This window comes from Pan paniscus, chromosome 8 (genome assembly GCF_029289425.2).
Source record: "Pan paniscus chromosome 8, NHGRI_mPanPan1-v2.0_pri, whole genome shotgun sequence".
Classification (NCBI taxonomy): Eukaryota; Metazoa; Chordata; class Mammalia; order Primates; family Hominidae; genus Pan; species Pan paniscus.
In genome coordinates, this window is record NC_073257.2 from 32,871,362 (window position 1) to 32,887,040 (window position 15,679).

A 15,679-nucleotide genomic window follows, 5' to 3' on the forward strand; every position below is an offset into this window, starting at 1 on the left:
TCAACCCCCAAGATGTTACATTCCTTTTTCCAAGGCACCAACAAAGTAAAAGTTACAGCTCTCTCTTTTCCCCCTTTATGCATGTAAAGGTGCTATTCAAGTATAACGTTTAGTATGAAGTCAAGAATTCTTAAGAAAGGGTGTCCAAAACGGATTCCTGACACTTCCACTAGTTTTATTTGTTATGGGCTGTTTGCTTTGGCAGCTCACAGCCATGGGGAGAGATCTTTTTCTCCTCCTTTCCTGGAAAACTCAACTCTCACTTCCATCCTACCAAGATAGCAAAGTTGGATGCTGGAAAGGACCTTTTAGATTTTGATAGAATTCATCTACCAAAAAGAGAAGATTTTCCCTCCCTGTTTTATAACTGATTTCTGTGGCTAAAGAGGCTGAAGTCCTGACTTGGAGGATTTCATGTAGATTTTCTCTATATGTCAAATAATAACATCTTATTTTCAATTAGCACTTCCCATAAGCACTTCTCGACCTGTGCTAGGTGCCATGGAGGGTATAGAATAAAATAACTGACATTTGTTGAGCACCTTCTATGTCAAACACCAAAAGAGTGCCTTGTTTACATTATCTCATTTAATACACACCCAAACCTAGCAAAGTTAGATTTCAAAATCTCTATCTTACTGAAAAAGAATCTCAAATAATAGCTTACTGTAGATACCACCCAGTAATCTCCAGTAGATAGCAGAGAGAGATACCAGCCCCAGTTTTATGCATGCAATTCTAAAGTTCATGTTCCTTCCACTAAATAATACAGCTTCATGTTTTGCAGTTGTTAAATGGGAAAAAATTTTGAGAAATAGTGTCAAGTTGATGTGAAAATTGTATAACAGACAATTGTTGAACACAGTTCATGTCAACTATTTCAAGTTCAAACAGTGTTAGTAACTTGCACTTTTTCCCTCTCTTCTTCCCATTATAGCCATATTAAATGTGGCTTTTTTTTCTGGAAGTAAAAATGTTGGAAATCACTAATCGGCTTGTTAATTGTTAATTCACGGCTACAGGCTCCATTGTTCTTAGTGCCTGCACTTGAAAAGAAAGTCAGATGTGGCAAAGTTGGATGTTTTTTTTCTAATACGATGCTATGTGCTCCCAAATTCTTCAGGATGTGCTAATTTTCTGCCTAGAACAAGCCTCAGAAGTTGTACTTTTAGTTAACTGGAAATATAGCAGTGTTGTTTAATGAAATAGTCACTTTTAATTATAGATGCCAAAAGCTATGAAAATAACTAATTTTACTCTTAGGAATTATATAACAATAAATATAAGCATCTTTTTCTAAAGTAAAAAATATGCGACATTTCATTCATGTATACATAATCAGAAAAAAACAAAACCATTTACCTAATGGCAATCATAGTCTTCCTTCAAAAAAACCATACATCAGCTTCAGATTATTATTTATCTTTGAAGATCTATGGTGTTTGTTTTTTGTTTGTTTGTTTGTTTGAAGCAGTCTTGCTCTGTCAGCAGGCTGGAGTGCAGTGACGTGATCTTGGCTCTCACTGCAACCTCTGCCTCCTGGGTTCAACTGATTCTCCTGCCTCAGCCTCCTGAGTAGCTGGGACTACAGGCATGTGCTACCATGCCCAGCTAATTTTCGTATTTTTAATAGAAATGGGGTTTCACCATGTTGGCCAGGACGGTCTTGATCTCTTGACCTCGTGATCCACCCACCTTGGCCTCCCAAAGTGCTGGGATTAGAGGCATAAGCCTCCGCACCCAGCCTTTATTTTTATTTTTTTTCTTGAGATGGAGTCTTGCTCTGTCGCCCAAGCTGAAGTGCAGTGGTGTGATCTCGGCTCACTGCAACCTCCACCTCCTGGGTTCCAGCGACTCTCCCCGCTCAGCCTCCCAAGTAGCTGGGATTCTATGGTGTTTCTAAAGAGGTTGAAGATCTTTCATAAATAAAAAGCCAAATTGTTAAAACATGCATTCAGCCATACTCTGGTTAGTGGCCCAAGTCATAGTTAAGAACAATCAATGAAGAAATATTTTCCTAATAGTATTGGAAAAACTAGCTTGATCTTAAATGTTAATAGCTCTTGATAAACAGAAGTTTTGTATTCATATTTGTAATTATTAAACTTCTGTTAGATAATAAATTTTCTGTCCTAAAGGTGGGTGCTGTAACCTTGATTGGAGTTCCAGTTAAGAGAAGAATACTCCTTGATCAGAGAATATTCCCTAGGGAAGGCAGCTTGGGTTGAATATTTCTGAGGGTGTGAGTAGGATGGGAGGGTAAAAGGGAATATGGTAAAACAGAAGACAAGCAGCTGAAATATGTTAGAAATCAGAGGGAAGTGATTTGGAAAGTAGTTTGCAGAAAGGCAATGCAAAATGTCAGTGAAAATGTTGTGTTTATTAATTGTTCTTTGCGTTTCACTCTCATCTAAACCCCAGCAAATACCTTCCTCTGGAAATTCTAAAGCCCATCATTTCTTGAGCTCAATATTGATGACTCTTCTATGACTATAGATATAAATTTCGTATATACTAATCCCAATGTTTTATTTTTAATTTATTTTTAATTTTTGTGGGTACATGGTAGGTGTACATATTTATGGGGTACTAATCTCAAAAAGAGAAATGTCTGCAACCTTTAACTCTTAATTATCTACAATTTCCACCTTACTACAAAAATTTACCCAACTCTGGTCATTTAACCCTAAGATATCCTTTGGGTTATAGCTGACTTTGTATTAATGAAATCATTAGCTTTTCAACTTTCCAACATCATAAAAAAATTATATCTCCGATGAGGGTTATTATGAGTGTCAACACTTCAATAATTCTGCTATAATCTGATGTGTTTACCTTGTTTTTGTCGCATAATCCAGCTGTAAGTTGATTTATCATTTTACTTTGCATTCATATGAAGAAGACACAAGGCAGAAAGCAATTAATGATTTATTCTCCCAAGGCTTCACTTTCTTGGGTTCTTAACTTGCTTTTTCATACTGATAAAGTACAATGTTGATTGGAAGCGGTGACTGGCCATTTTGTTATGTTTCTAACTCAAAGGGAAAACATTCAGTCTTTCACCATAATGTATGAGGTTAGCTGTAGATTATTCATGGATAGCCTGTATTATTTATTCTGTATAGAATTTTAAAACCCCAACAGTTAAAAATCCAGTCAATAGTTAAAATAACTAAAACATAGTCAAATAATAAATCTATTTTATGAATATAAATATGGTTTAATTTAAAGAAATATATTAATGCAATTAGTAGCACTGGTACTGAAGATCACTTGGTCATCTTGACAGATGGAAAAAATATTTGATAAAATTTAACCATTTTTTTAAGTTAACATTAGCAAACTGAGACAGAGGATACTTACTACATGCAATAATAAATATTATTTTACAACATAAAAATATGCTAAACACTGAAGCCCAGGAAACATTAAAGTAACAAAGAAGGCAAGGATGTGATCAGCATTTTTATGTAGCATAATTCTGTAATTCTAGTTACAGAAAAAAGAAACATAAGTAAGAGATAAGACTATTGGAAAGGAGAAACAAAAGTTATTATTTGTAGATAAAAGAATCAGTTACTACACAGCAGTCAATAGCGTTCTATATCAGAAATGACTATTTAAGAAATGCAGTGATTTAAGCTTCTTAACATTAGCAAAAATGGTTACTAACAAAATTAGTAACATATGGAAATTATATAAGAAGAATGAATATTTAATGAGGCACTTGACTAACACCTGAATAAACATTTAATGGATGTAAAGTTGCATTTAGTAAGATGTCAACTATTTCCACATCTATTCGATCAGATTCACAATAGCACTATTATTTGGAACATTAGAATGTGATTATAAAAATTTCAGAGAAGAATTAAATGTGTGTGACTACTCAAGGAAAAAATAAAAATGAAAACAAGGATGGAGGATTTAAACTCCTAGGTATTATTCAACAGAGGATTCTGAGAATGTTAGTCATCTATTTGGGGAAAAAAATATGTATTTTTAAATTTGGTTCTTACTTTTCACCCTATTCCAAAATAAATTTAAAAGAGTTTAGAGAAATAAACTAAGAAATGAAATAATGGGGTAGCTAGGAGAGAATCTGGCAGTTATTTCTTTAATGCTAAGGTAGGAGAGGCTTTTCTGAGCAGAAAAGCAATAAAAGAAATTTTAAAAGAAAAGGTTGGAAAACTTCACTATGTAAATATACAAACTGCTGTATGCCAAAAACAAAACAAAAAAAAATAGAATTAAAGGGAAAATTACAGACACGTGGTATATTTGACAGGGATTTAATGCTCTTACTGTATAGAAATGTTTGCTTTAACAAAAAGAACAGCCCAATCAAAAGAAATGGGGAAAATAAGTGATTGTACATTTTAAAAATGTAGAAATACAAAGAGTCAATGAACATTTAACCTCACGAGTAATATAAGAAATGTTAATTAAAACATGAAATATCATTTTAATATAAATCCAAAAAAAGGTGAGGTTGTGTATTTTATAAGGGTTAAAATGACATAAGTAATCTCATATATAGCTTGAATAAATCTCCATAAAACCGTGTAATGGTGTGTATGCTGTCATTAAAAATTACCCCTTACCAACAAAAACAAACATAAACAAATGGCATTGCAACAAACGAAAAAGCTTCTCCACAGCAGGGGAAACAGCAAAGTGAGAAAACCTACAAAATAGAAGACATTGATAAACTATTCATCTTACAGAAGATTAATATCCAGATACAAGAAACTCAAACATCCGAAGAGCAAATAACCGAAAACGTAATTAAAAACTAGGTAAATGACCTGAACAGATATTTCTCAAAAGATGATATACAAATGGCCAACAAATATAATTTTAAAAATACTCAACATCATTAATCATCAAGGAAATGCAAATCAAAACCACAATGAGGTATCATCTCACCCCAGTTAGAGTAGCTATCATCAAAAAGATAAAAAGTAACAAATGCTGCTGACAAGGACATGGAGAAAAAGGGAACTTTTATGCACCGTTGGTGGGCATGTAAACTGGTACAGCCGCTGTGGAGAACAGTATGGAAGTTCCTCAAAAAACAATAGAACTACCAGATGATCTAGCAATCCCACTTCTTGACACTGATGCAAAGGAAGGGAAATCAGTATATTAAAGAGACATCTCCACTCCCATGTTTACTGCAGCACTATTCACAATAGCCAAGATATGGAATTAACCCAGCTGTCCAACAACTGATCAATGGATAAAGAAAATGTAGTGTATATATATATACAATAGAATACTGTTCAGCCTTATAAAGAAGGAAATCCTGTGATTTAAAGTAACATGGATGGAACTGGAGGACATTACGTTAAGTGTTTCACTGATTTGAAGTCCAGAACAGAAAGTTTAATGCTACACATTCTCATTCATATGCAGAAGCTTTAAAAGATAAAAGGTGATTTCATGGAAATAAAATGCAGAACAGTGGATATTCGAGGCTGGGAAGAGTAGGTGAAAGAGGGAGAAAGGGAGAGATTTGTTAAAGGATATAAATTATAGCTAGATGGGAGTAAGTTCTAATGTTCTATTTTATATACAATATAATAGATTATAACGATATAAAACTATATAACAATATAACATATATAATAACAGTATAACTATTTAACAATAACTCTATCTTGTAATATAGTTAACAATAATATATATTTTCAAATAGTTAGAAGGAGAATATTGAATGTTCCTAACACAAAGAAATGACAAATGTTTGAGACGATGGATATGCTAATTAACCTAATCTGATCACTATACATTGTATGTATTAAAACATAACTACATACCCCATTAAATATGTAAAATTGTCATATATCAATTAAAACATTTCCTCTCAAAGGATATTTATGGACATGGGAAAATGCCTAGACTATCAACTTGGAAAAGCAAGCTATTACATGTTGTGATTCCGATTAATTGAGTAATTCATTGGTACAAGTAAATATGCATTAAATAAAGACGAGGTTGAACGGAAAACTAACACCATCTTAGCATTGGGATACACCTACTTTAGTTTGTTTGTGAATTTTTTGTAAATTTCTTGCAAAATGGTTATTTTTAAAACCAGCCAATGCTGTTTAACATATACATATTATTTAGAGTTTGAATTATTTATTGGACAATATTTTTCAAATTGTGTGCTGCAGTTCAGCATTTTCACCCAGTGGGTTGCAACCAGCATTTTTTAAATGAAATATAATGACATAGAAAATATATCTGTGCTTTAAGTGGGTCTTTATAAAAAAGGAACAAGAAAAAAAGGAATCATTGCAACAAATATTTAGCTTCAATATGTACACACAGATATACACGTAAATACCCAAACACAATGTTAAATATGCTTGCTATTATGGTTTATTCTAAAGAGGTTCAAAGACTCTATATTGGAGAAATTTTAATTGAAGATTTCAGAAATCTCATACTTTATGTTGCCAATACATTTCCATCCACCTGATGCAGGTGAAACTGAAAGTCAGTGAGGAATTCGGGTTTCACTATTTCCACATCTGTTGGTTTTTAAAAATGTAACAAGGGCAATAACCCAGCAGGGCTTAAACTTGTGAAATTATTGAAGCTACAGTGCTCTGTAAAGGATTGTGTAAGTCAATACACACCCAAACTTGCACCATTTAAAACTCCCTTAGCCAGCATATTTCAATATGTTCTAGCATCACTTAAGAAGTTACACAGGTAGCAAAGATAGAAATTGGATTTCACTGTGAGAATAGTATTGCAAGCAAATCAGTCAAGTCTTTAGAGTCGAACACTGTAACTTTTAGCTATTTTCAAATGAATGAATACTTCATTCTCTTTCCCATTCTAAGTAGTATTTTAAGAAATTTTTAAAATTTAGACATAAAATAAATACCAAAGTATCTAATAATCTAGCTAGAGTTGCTGTTTCCTAAACTGGGCTTAGTGGATTGTCCCATTGTATAAGTGGCTTTGTTTTAATGCATTGCAATTTCAACTTGTATTTCTGTCTATCTTTTTATATATTTGTCATGCCTGTAAAGCCCTGAAAATGCACAAATGAGGACATTTTGCCAACATCATCAGTGGCTTTTAATCAGAACGATTTCTGAGAAGATTCACCTATTTCCAGATAAGACTCAATATTGTAGCTTCACCCAGTGTCAACTCTTTCCTATCCTACAGGCTCCCAAACTGAAAACAGACTAGTTATAAAGAGGTGACATTCACAGGAAGAAGAACTCCAGCATGCAAAGCCAATTGCAAAAATCATTTTCCTTGTTGGAAATTTTATCAATGAAAGATAGGATAACAACTAAAAAGTAATGGAAATACCTTTTTTGCCTATTATTTGGAGGAGAGAGAAATAAGATGAATTTTTTTTTTTTTTTTTTGAGACAGAGTCTTACTCTGTTGGCCAGGCTGGGGTGCAGTGGTATGATAACAGCTCACTGCAGCCTCAGTCTCCTACACTCAACCTCCTGCACTCAAGCAATCTTTCCACTTCAGCCTCCCAAGTAGCTGGGACTACAGGCATGCACCACCATGCCTGACTAATTTTTCTTTTTCTTTTTTTTGTAGAGACAGGGTTTTGCCAGGCTACTCAGGCTGGTCTTGAACTCCTGGGCTCAGGAGATCCTCCTGCCTTGACCTCCCAAAGTGCTGGGATTACAGGCATGAGCCACCGTGCCCAGCCCAATACGAATTTTTTTCTTTAAGTGAGATGACAGAATTGGAAGAATAAAAGTCCCTGATGTTGTTATGCTTTGTAAATACATACGTATTAGGGCTACTCTAGATTCTAGAAAACTGCAGGAAAGATTGAGCCTTTACTTTGGAAAACCTGCACCTCTGCAAGATGCCACATGTACGGATGACTACATTCTGGTGATTAGGTAAAGTGATCCCAGTTTTCCATATGAAATTCATCTCTAAAGCAAAGTTCTTGTATTCTGCAGATAACTATTCTTATGAACATTGGATTATGATTTCAGCTACAAGTAGCATCAAGATCTTTTATCAGAAGAAAACACACTCCACCTTCTTGCATATTCTAATGATGTAAAACTTCATAAGTGATCCTACAATTTTGTCTCTGTAATAGGTTATGAATAGAGTCATCTGTCATTCCCAGAGCAGTAAATAATAAATGGTTCAGGTATGAAAATTCTGAAAATTTTCAGCTCAAGATTGTTGATTTTAGGGGAAATGTGTTTAGAAATGTACTTGTCCATTTCATGCCTGAGGCCAACTAGGAGCAAGCATGCCTGTATGGGAAATGAGATACGATTTTTTACTAATTTATAATTTGAAATAAGGATAATTATAATTAACATTTTAAATTTTATGACGATTTTTCAGTTAAACTTTTTCAGTATTTCTAAAGAAAATTATTTTCCCATATCTTACAGCTCCATACTACCAGTTACCTATTTTATGTCATAATAAAACATGTTATTGGCTGTAATCACTGCTGTTTATCATCTCATTTAAAATACTGATGCTTCTTTTTAAAGCATCTTTCCATTTCTTTGATGCTGGAGGATCATTTTTCATACTTTTGCATACTGTGGCAAGAAAATTTACTAAATGCACAGTGGATGTTTCCATTAAGATAACACATCGTGATAAATACCCTAAGGCTAAAAGGATCATATAAATCACCAGATAATTTGATGTAATATTTGTCCAAAAATCTTAATAATTTTACAGAGCTTTATTTTTACATATAGAACATAGTTAAGCAAACTACAGTAAATGAATTAAAAATATGACCCACTTTCTGGTTTTATAAAGTTTGATTGGCACACAGCCACATCCAATCTGTTTACACATTTATCTGTGTCTGTTTTCAAGCTGTGACTAGTTGGGACAGAAACAACGTAGCCCTCAAATCCTACAATATTTACTATCTGGTCCTTTATAAAAAAAATTTGCTGGCCCCTGATCTATAAACTGATTTCTAATGGGGTCTTAAGATTCTATGTAGTTTCTTTGCTAAATTCTTCATAGATGTTTCATTTCGCTGGCAGAATGAAACATGTTCAATTGCTCAGTAAGACAAGCACTTCATTTTTGATCCTTATGTATTGCTTATGTATCTTTTAACATTTACTCTATTTCCTACATAGGAATATATTACCCTTGCAAAATAATTCCTATTTCTGAAATTCTTTCTGCAGAACTGACATAAGTTAGAGATTTGATGAGATTTATACTTTTATCTCTTGAATTGATACATGCCACAAGCTGGGAGAATATTGCTTGTTTTCTAGGCTGCCTTATTTAATGGAATTCTCTTAGTATGTTCCCTGGGGGCTTTGAAATCAACACACCATTGAAATTGAGTGGAAATTAGTATAATTAATTTGAAGTACTGTATAGCTCTCTATTAATTTGTTTTGGAATTAGATAATGGTGAGAAGAGAATAATTTGGACATAAAAACATTAAAACCCTACTGTAGTTAGGAGTTCACATTTTGTTGAAATCAATTATGTGAGAAATATTTACAAACCATGTAATTTCTGTCCATTTTGAATAAAGATTTGGCCCATATGTGAGAGCAAATTAGAGTTTCTCTCATAATATTCTATGATATTAGTTCCCAAAAATGATAAGGGACTTTATGTTATAAAACACATTTCACATTAATATGGTACATATAATTAACTCCTAAACATTTTCTAAATCCTGTCTATGAAGTAAAAACCTCATTTACTCATTTTTCTATGATAGTCAGATTTGGTACATGCATACCATGTACCAGAGGTATTATTAGGTACAAAGGTATAATTAGATATTAAACAAGCTAACACTTACTTAATCTTTACTAGACAAATACCGAACTTTTAATCCTTATATAACCTCCCCCACCTCATCTTACAGATGAGGAAACAGGCTTAGAAAGGAAAAATAACTTAAGAGTACAACATTTCAGTTAGGAGGCATAAGTTTCTTGAGATATATTGCACAACACAGTGAGTATAGCGTATTGTATCTTTTGTATTTTTGTGTATTTTTGCTGTACCTATCTATTATATATTGTATATAATGACTATATTGTATATATAGTGTAGTTTATGTTTCAAAATTGCTTAGATGGTAAATTTCAAATGTTCTTATCACAAAAAAGATCAGTATCTGAGATGACGGCTATATTAATTAGCTTTATGTAATCTTTTCACATTACATACATATATCATAATATCACACTGTACCTCATAAATGTATGCAATTATAATTTGTCAACATGCAATACAATCATTCAAAAAAACAGAAAAGAAAAATAACTTGTCTAAGATCACACACCTTTTTTGTGACCAAGCAAAAATACTAACTCAAACAATTGGATTCCAAAGCCTCACTTTTAATCATGTTCTCCTGAAAGCTTTGTAAGATAAACTCAAAAGCTGCCAATTGTAGTGTAATAGTGGACATTTGCGCTTGGTGTTGGGGGGTCTCTGAGCAAGGGTTGCTGAATCTGCTGGGTGGAAGGAGAAGGAGCTATTTCTTGGAGGAGATTGGGGTTGATTTGGATTGGGTTTGCCAGTTGGGTAGGCCAGCCGTATGTAATAGTGTGTTCAAAGGTAGAGTCATGAAAGAGCACAGCACCTTCGGGGAAGGGAAAAAAATTTGCTGTGCTTAGAGCAAAAGGAGGGTATGAATGGGTTGTAGAGCATGGGCTACAGGAGTGAGCAAGAGGCCTGAATATATTGTAGAGGAGGTCAGTGTGGTAAGAATCCCCTGAAGGTGTTTATTTACAATAAAAATTGCTGAGTTCCAATTGCCGGAGAATCTTACTCAGTTAGACCTATGATTTTGCATTTGGACAGGCATCTCAGGTAATTCCAGTGTGGGAGAGCCTCTTTGTGAATCACCGTTAAAAATGTTGGAAAACAATGTGCTGGATAGTGATATGGTTAATGTCATTGTGCTTTGAAACACACACACACACACACACAGACACACACACACACAGCACCTCAGTGGGGACAGGAAGCTGTTCTCAAAAGTGATTTTGGTTTATTTAGAATTCAGAAATAATATCAAGGTGTCTTTTCCTAGTGGTTTATACAACTGTCTCTCACACACACATTCTTGTGCTTATAATTGCTTTTCAATGCCATTTAGATTACTGGCCTCTAAAAAATGCTAAAATGGCTGGATCCAGTTTTATTCATTTTTAAGGCACTATATGCCACAAAAAGTATGAGCTTTTCAAACCAAATCTCACTTGTTTTGCCATTCTCAGTCCTTTCCATTCTAGCCCTTAGTAAATTTCAATTAATAAGAAATTATTGTCTTAAATAAATGATGAATTACTTAATTGATTTATATTTTCAGTAGAACTTAATTTCACACAACATAATTGGGGGATTAATTAATAAATCAAGCAAACTGCATTTCTGCACTTTTCCCTGGGATTAATTTAATAATTTAAAGGACTAATTATTCCAAGGTAAAATTTCAGTTGATATGCAAATTTAAGATTTGGCACCGTCTTATTAAAATATAAGGTAAAATTTTGTACATCCCATTGGCTTTGGATACATTTGAAACAGAATAACTGAAAACAAACCGTGCTTTAAGAACGATCTGTTCCATTGAATTACTTATGGTTATGGTCAGGTGGCTCCCAAGAAAATGTTTTTTTCTTCTGTAGAAAATTGATACATCCCCATCTTCCAAAACAGAATGTCTTCTTCAATGTTTAAACAAACTCGAAAGGAAAATATAGGAGGGAGCACTCATCTGACTCATCTGGAATTAAATAGACTCCACACATCAAAATTTCATTGGGTAACCAGAGATGGCCTTGACCAACTGGGGATTCTCAAATTTAGGATGCCAAATCCCACACTGATGTTTACTCCACACTTAAGCTTGTTCAACACAGATGGTAGGCATAAAATAGCTTAACTTCAATGGATCATGCCCTGAGAGAATGAGAGAGATGGTCTTCTGTGTTGACAGGAGGGTTGTTTTCACATTCCACTTGAATTAAATTATGCTTGTTCATCCCATGGTGCATAATCTCTGGCAAGGGTTCTTAGAAAGAGCTATCATGTGGACTCATTGCAAAACAAGTTAAAAATAATAAAAAAAAGAAAGATTGCAAAGTAATGCTTTGAGCACTCTAAGAAAATATAAGGCAAAAGTTGAACAGCTTCCATTTATTTTGAAAAATATATAGATATCTATTTAGAGTAATATAATTAACATGGATTTTTATATATTATATATAGATATATTGTATTAGTCCATTTTTCACACTTCTGATAAAGACATATCTTAGACTGGGTAATTTATAAAGAAAAAGACATTTAATGGACTCACAATTTCCCATGGCTAGGGAGGCCTCATAATCATGGTGGAAGGCAAAAGACACATCTTACATGGTGCAGACAAGAGAGAATGAGAGCCAGGCAAAAGGGGAAACCCCATATAAAACCATCAGAACTTGTGAGACTTATTCACTACCATGAGAACAGTATGGGGGAAACTGCCCCTATGATTAGATTATCTCCCACTGGGTCCCTCCCACAACACAGGGAAATTATGGAAGCTAAAATTCAAGATGAGATTTGTGTGGGGACACAGCCAAAGTGTATCGTATATGTTTATATGTTAACATTCAGGGGCAATGTATATCTTTAATTTCAATGGACTGGCAAAAGTAGTTTGAATTTCTCATATGAAAAAGATATTATGTATCAGATATAGTGGATATTATGATCAATATAAGACCCTAGCTTTCAAACGTTCTCAACTAAGTTTGGTAATTAAGACATAAGTATCGGGGGAAATTCAGCCAGATATTGGGTGAAATTCACCCCCAATATTTCATGTAGGTACTTTTATATTTTCCCTAAGTGTTGGCCGGTCTGAGAAATAAAGGGACAGAGTACAAAAGGAGAAATTTTAAAGCTGGGTGTCCGGGGGAGACATCACATGTCGGCAGGTTCCGTGATGCTCCCCAAGCCATAAAACCAGCAAGTTTTTATTAGTGATTTTCAAAAGGGGAGGGAGTGTACGAATAGGGTGTGGGCCACAGAGATCACATGCTTCACAAGATAATAGAATATCACAAGGCACATGGAGGCAGGGTGAGATCACAGGACCACAGGACCACAGGACGGGGGTGAAATTAAAATTGCTAATGAAGTTTCGGGCACGCATTGTCATTGAAAACATCTTATCAGGAAACAGGGTTTGAGAGCAGACAACTAGTCTAACCAAAATTTATTAGGTGGGAATTTCCTCATCCTAATAAGCCTGGGAGTGCTACGGGAGACTGGAGCTTATTTCATCCCTGCAGCTGCAACCTTAGAAGACGGCTGCCCCTGAAGCGGCCATTTCAGAGGCCTACCTTCAGGGACGCATTCTCTTTCAGGGATGTTCCTTGCTGAGGAAAACAATGAGAACCTGTGGACACAGGAAGGGGAACATCACACACCGGGGCCTGTTGTGGGGTGGGGGAAGAGGGGAGGGATAGCATTAGGAGATATACCTAATGTTAAATGATGAGTTAATGGGTGCAGCACACCAACATGGCACATGTAACAAACCTGCACATTGTGCACATGTACCCTAAAACTTAAAGTATAATAATAAAAAAAAAAGAATTCAGTGATATTTCTTTTTGCTTTTGAAAGATATTTGCTTTTGAAAGAAGAGAAATATGGCTGTGTTCCTCCCGGCTCACCAGCAGTCAGAGTTTAAGGTTATCTCTCTTGTTCCCTGAACATTGCTGTTATCCTGTTCTTTTTTCAAGGTGCCCAGATGTCATATTGTTCAAACACACATGCTCTACAATTTGTGCAGTTAATGCAGTCATCACAGGGTCCTGAGGCGACATACATCCTCCTCAGCTTACGAAGATGACAGGATTAAGAGATTAAAGACAGGCATAGGAAATCACAAGGGTATTGATTGGGGAGGTGATAAGTGTCCATGAAATCTTCACAATTTATGTTCAGAGATGGCAGTAAAGACAGGTGTAAGAAATTATAAAAGTATTAATTTGGGGAACTAATAAATGTCCATGAAATCTTCACAATTCACATTCTTCTGCCATGGCTTCAGCCGGTCCCTCTGTTCGGGGTCCCTGACTTCCTGAAACACATAAGTACATGAGATTTTACATAAAAGAGACAAAAATTAAAGTAAGATGTATTCACAGCAATACAGTAGCCCCCCTTCTCCAAGACCTTTAGTGGATGCCTGAAATCAAGGATAATACCAAACCCTATATATACTATGTTTTCTCCTGTATATACATACCTATGATAAAGTTTAAGTTACAAATTAGACACCATGGAAATTAACAAGTAGTAATGAAATACAACAATTATAAGAATATAGTATAATAAAAGTTATATTAATGTGATCTTTTCCTCTCTTTCTTAAAATATCTTATTGTACTGTACTCACCTATTTTCAGACCATAGTTAACCATGGATAACTGAAACCTCCTAAAAGGAGCGACTATGGTAGCAATGCTTTATCAGAATGTGCTCTGGATAGTAATTTCTGGGTCTTAGAAAATTATTGGGCCGTGTAAGAGTACGTAGGGAAGACAGAAAATTATTCCAGTCAAGGAAGACAGTATGAGTGAACAAAGTCTAATTAACACAATGCTTGCTAAATTAGATATTTTAGACATGACCTATTTATAGTGCAACTGGGTGTCCCCAAGAAGATACTCGGGTTCCATGATTCACTAGAAAGACTCGCAGAACTCAGAAAAGCTGTTATACTCAAGGTTGCCACAGGAAAAAGAGATGAGTTAAAATCAGCAAAGGTGAAATGCACGTAGAGTGGAATCCAGGAGAGACTAGTACAAGTTGCCAGTTGTCTTCTCCCAGTGGAATTGCACAGATGATACTTAATTTCCCCAACAACAATGTGCAATAATACACAACAAGTACTGCTAATCAAGGAAGCTCACCCAAGCTTGGTCTCCAGGGTTTTTATTAAGGGTTCATTCATCAGGATAGAATGCCCTTGTGACTAATCTTATCTTCCAGTCGTCAGCTCTCCCCAGGGTCAAACTGTTACAGCATGGCCCAGGGTCCCAAGTAAATGAAGTCAGATATTCACAATAAATCAAATTGTCAGCATAAACTATCTGCATGGCTCAAGACCCGAGGTAGACACTCTTAATAGGCAGGATAGTCCAGGAGTTTAGAGGTTACTTCTCAAGAGCAAGTCAAGGGCCAGTCTTTTTTTTGGAACATGCAGGGTCTGAAAACCCCACAACTGCCAAGTTAACATTTTACTGCACAAAAGGGAAAGAGTTTGTGTGATGGTGGGTCTTGAATGAATGAGTAAAATGAATGAATGAATGAACCTGAAATCATGAAATACAATATTTGCAAAAAAAGTGTGTATTTATTTGTTTTAATGATGAGAAAAAAATACAAGGTAAAAGAAAATCCACTTCATAGAAGAGCAATTGGTCTTATCTTTGTGCAGGGATCTAGGTATTCCGTACAGTGCAGTTTGCTTTAACAGTGATTTGGTTGCCATGTGCGATCCTAACAGTGACATCCTAAGCAATGAGTGATTATTTAGCAACCCTCTAAATATTTCCCTGCTTCTCCAGTTGCGAGTTCTATAGAAGAGTTAATGTTATGCTAAACTGAACATGTGAGAATGAACTACCT

General features: G+C 34.9%; 1 protein-coding gene across 1 annotated transcript in view; it reads left to right on the plus strand.

The window, feature by feature from the left end:
* Positions 1-15,679, plus strand: part of PLXDC2 (plexin domain containing 2) — a 470,362-nt gene that overhangs the window by 382,574 nt on the left and 72,109 nt on the right. The window lies entirely within an intron of this gene.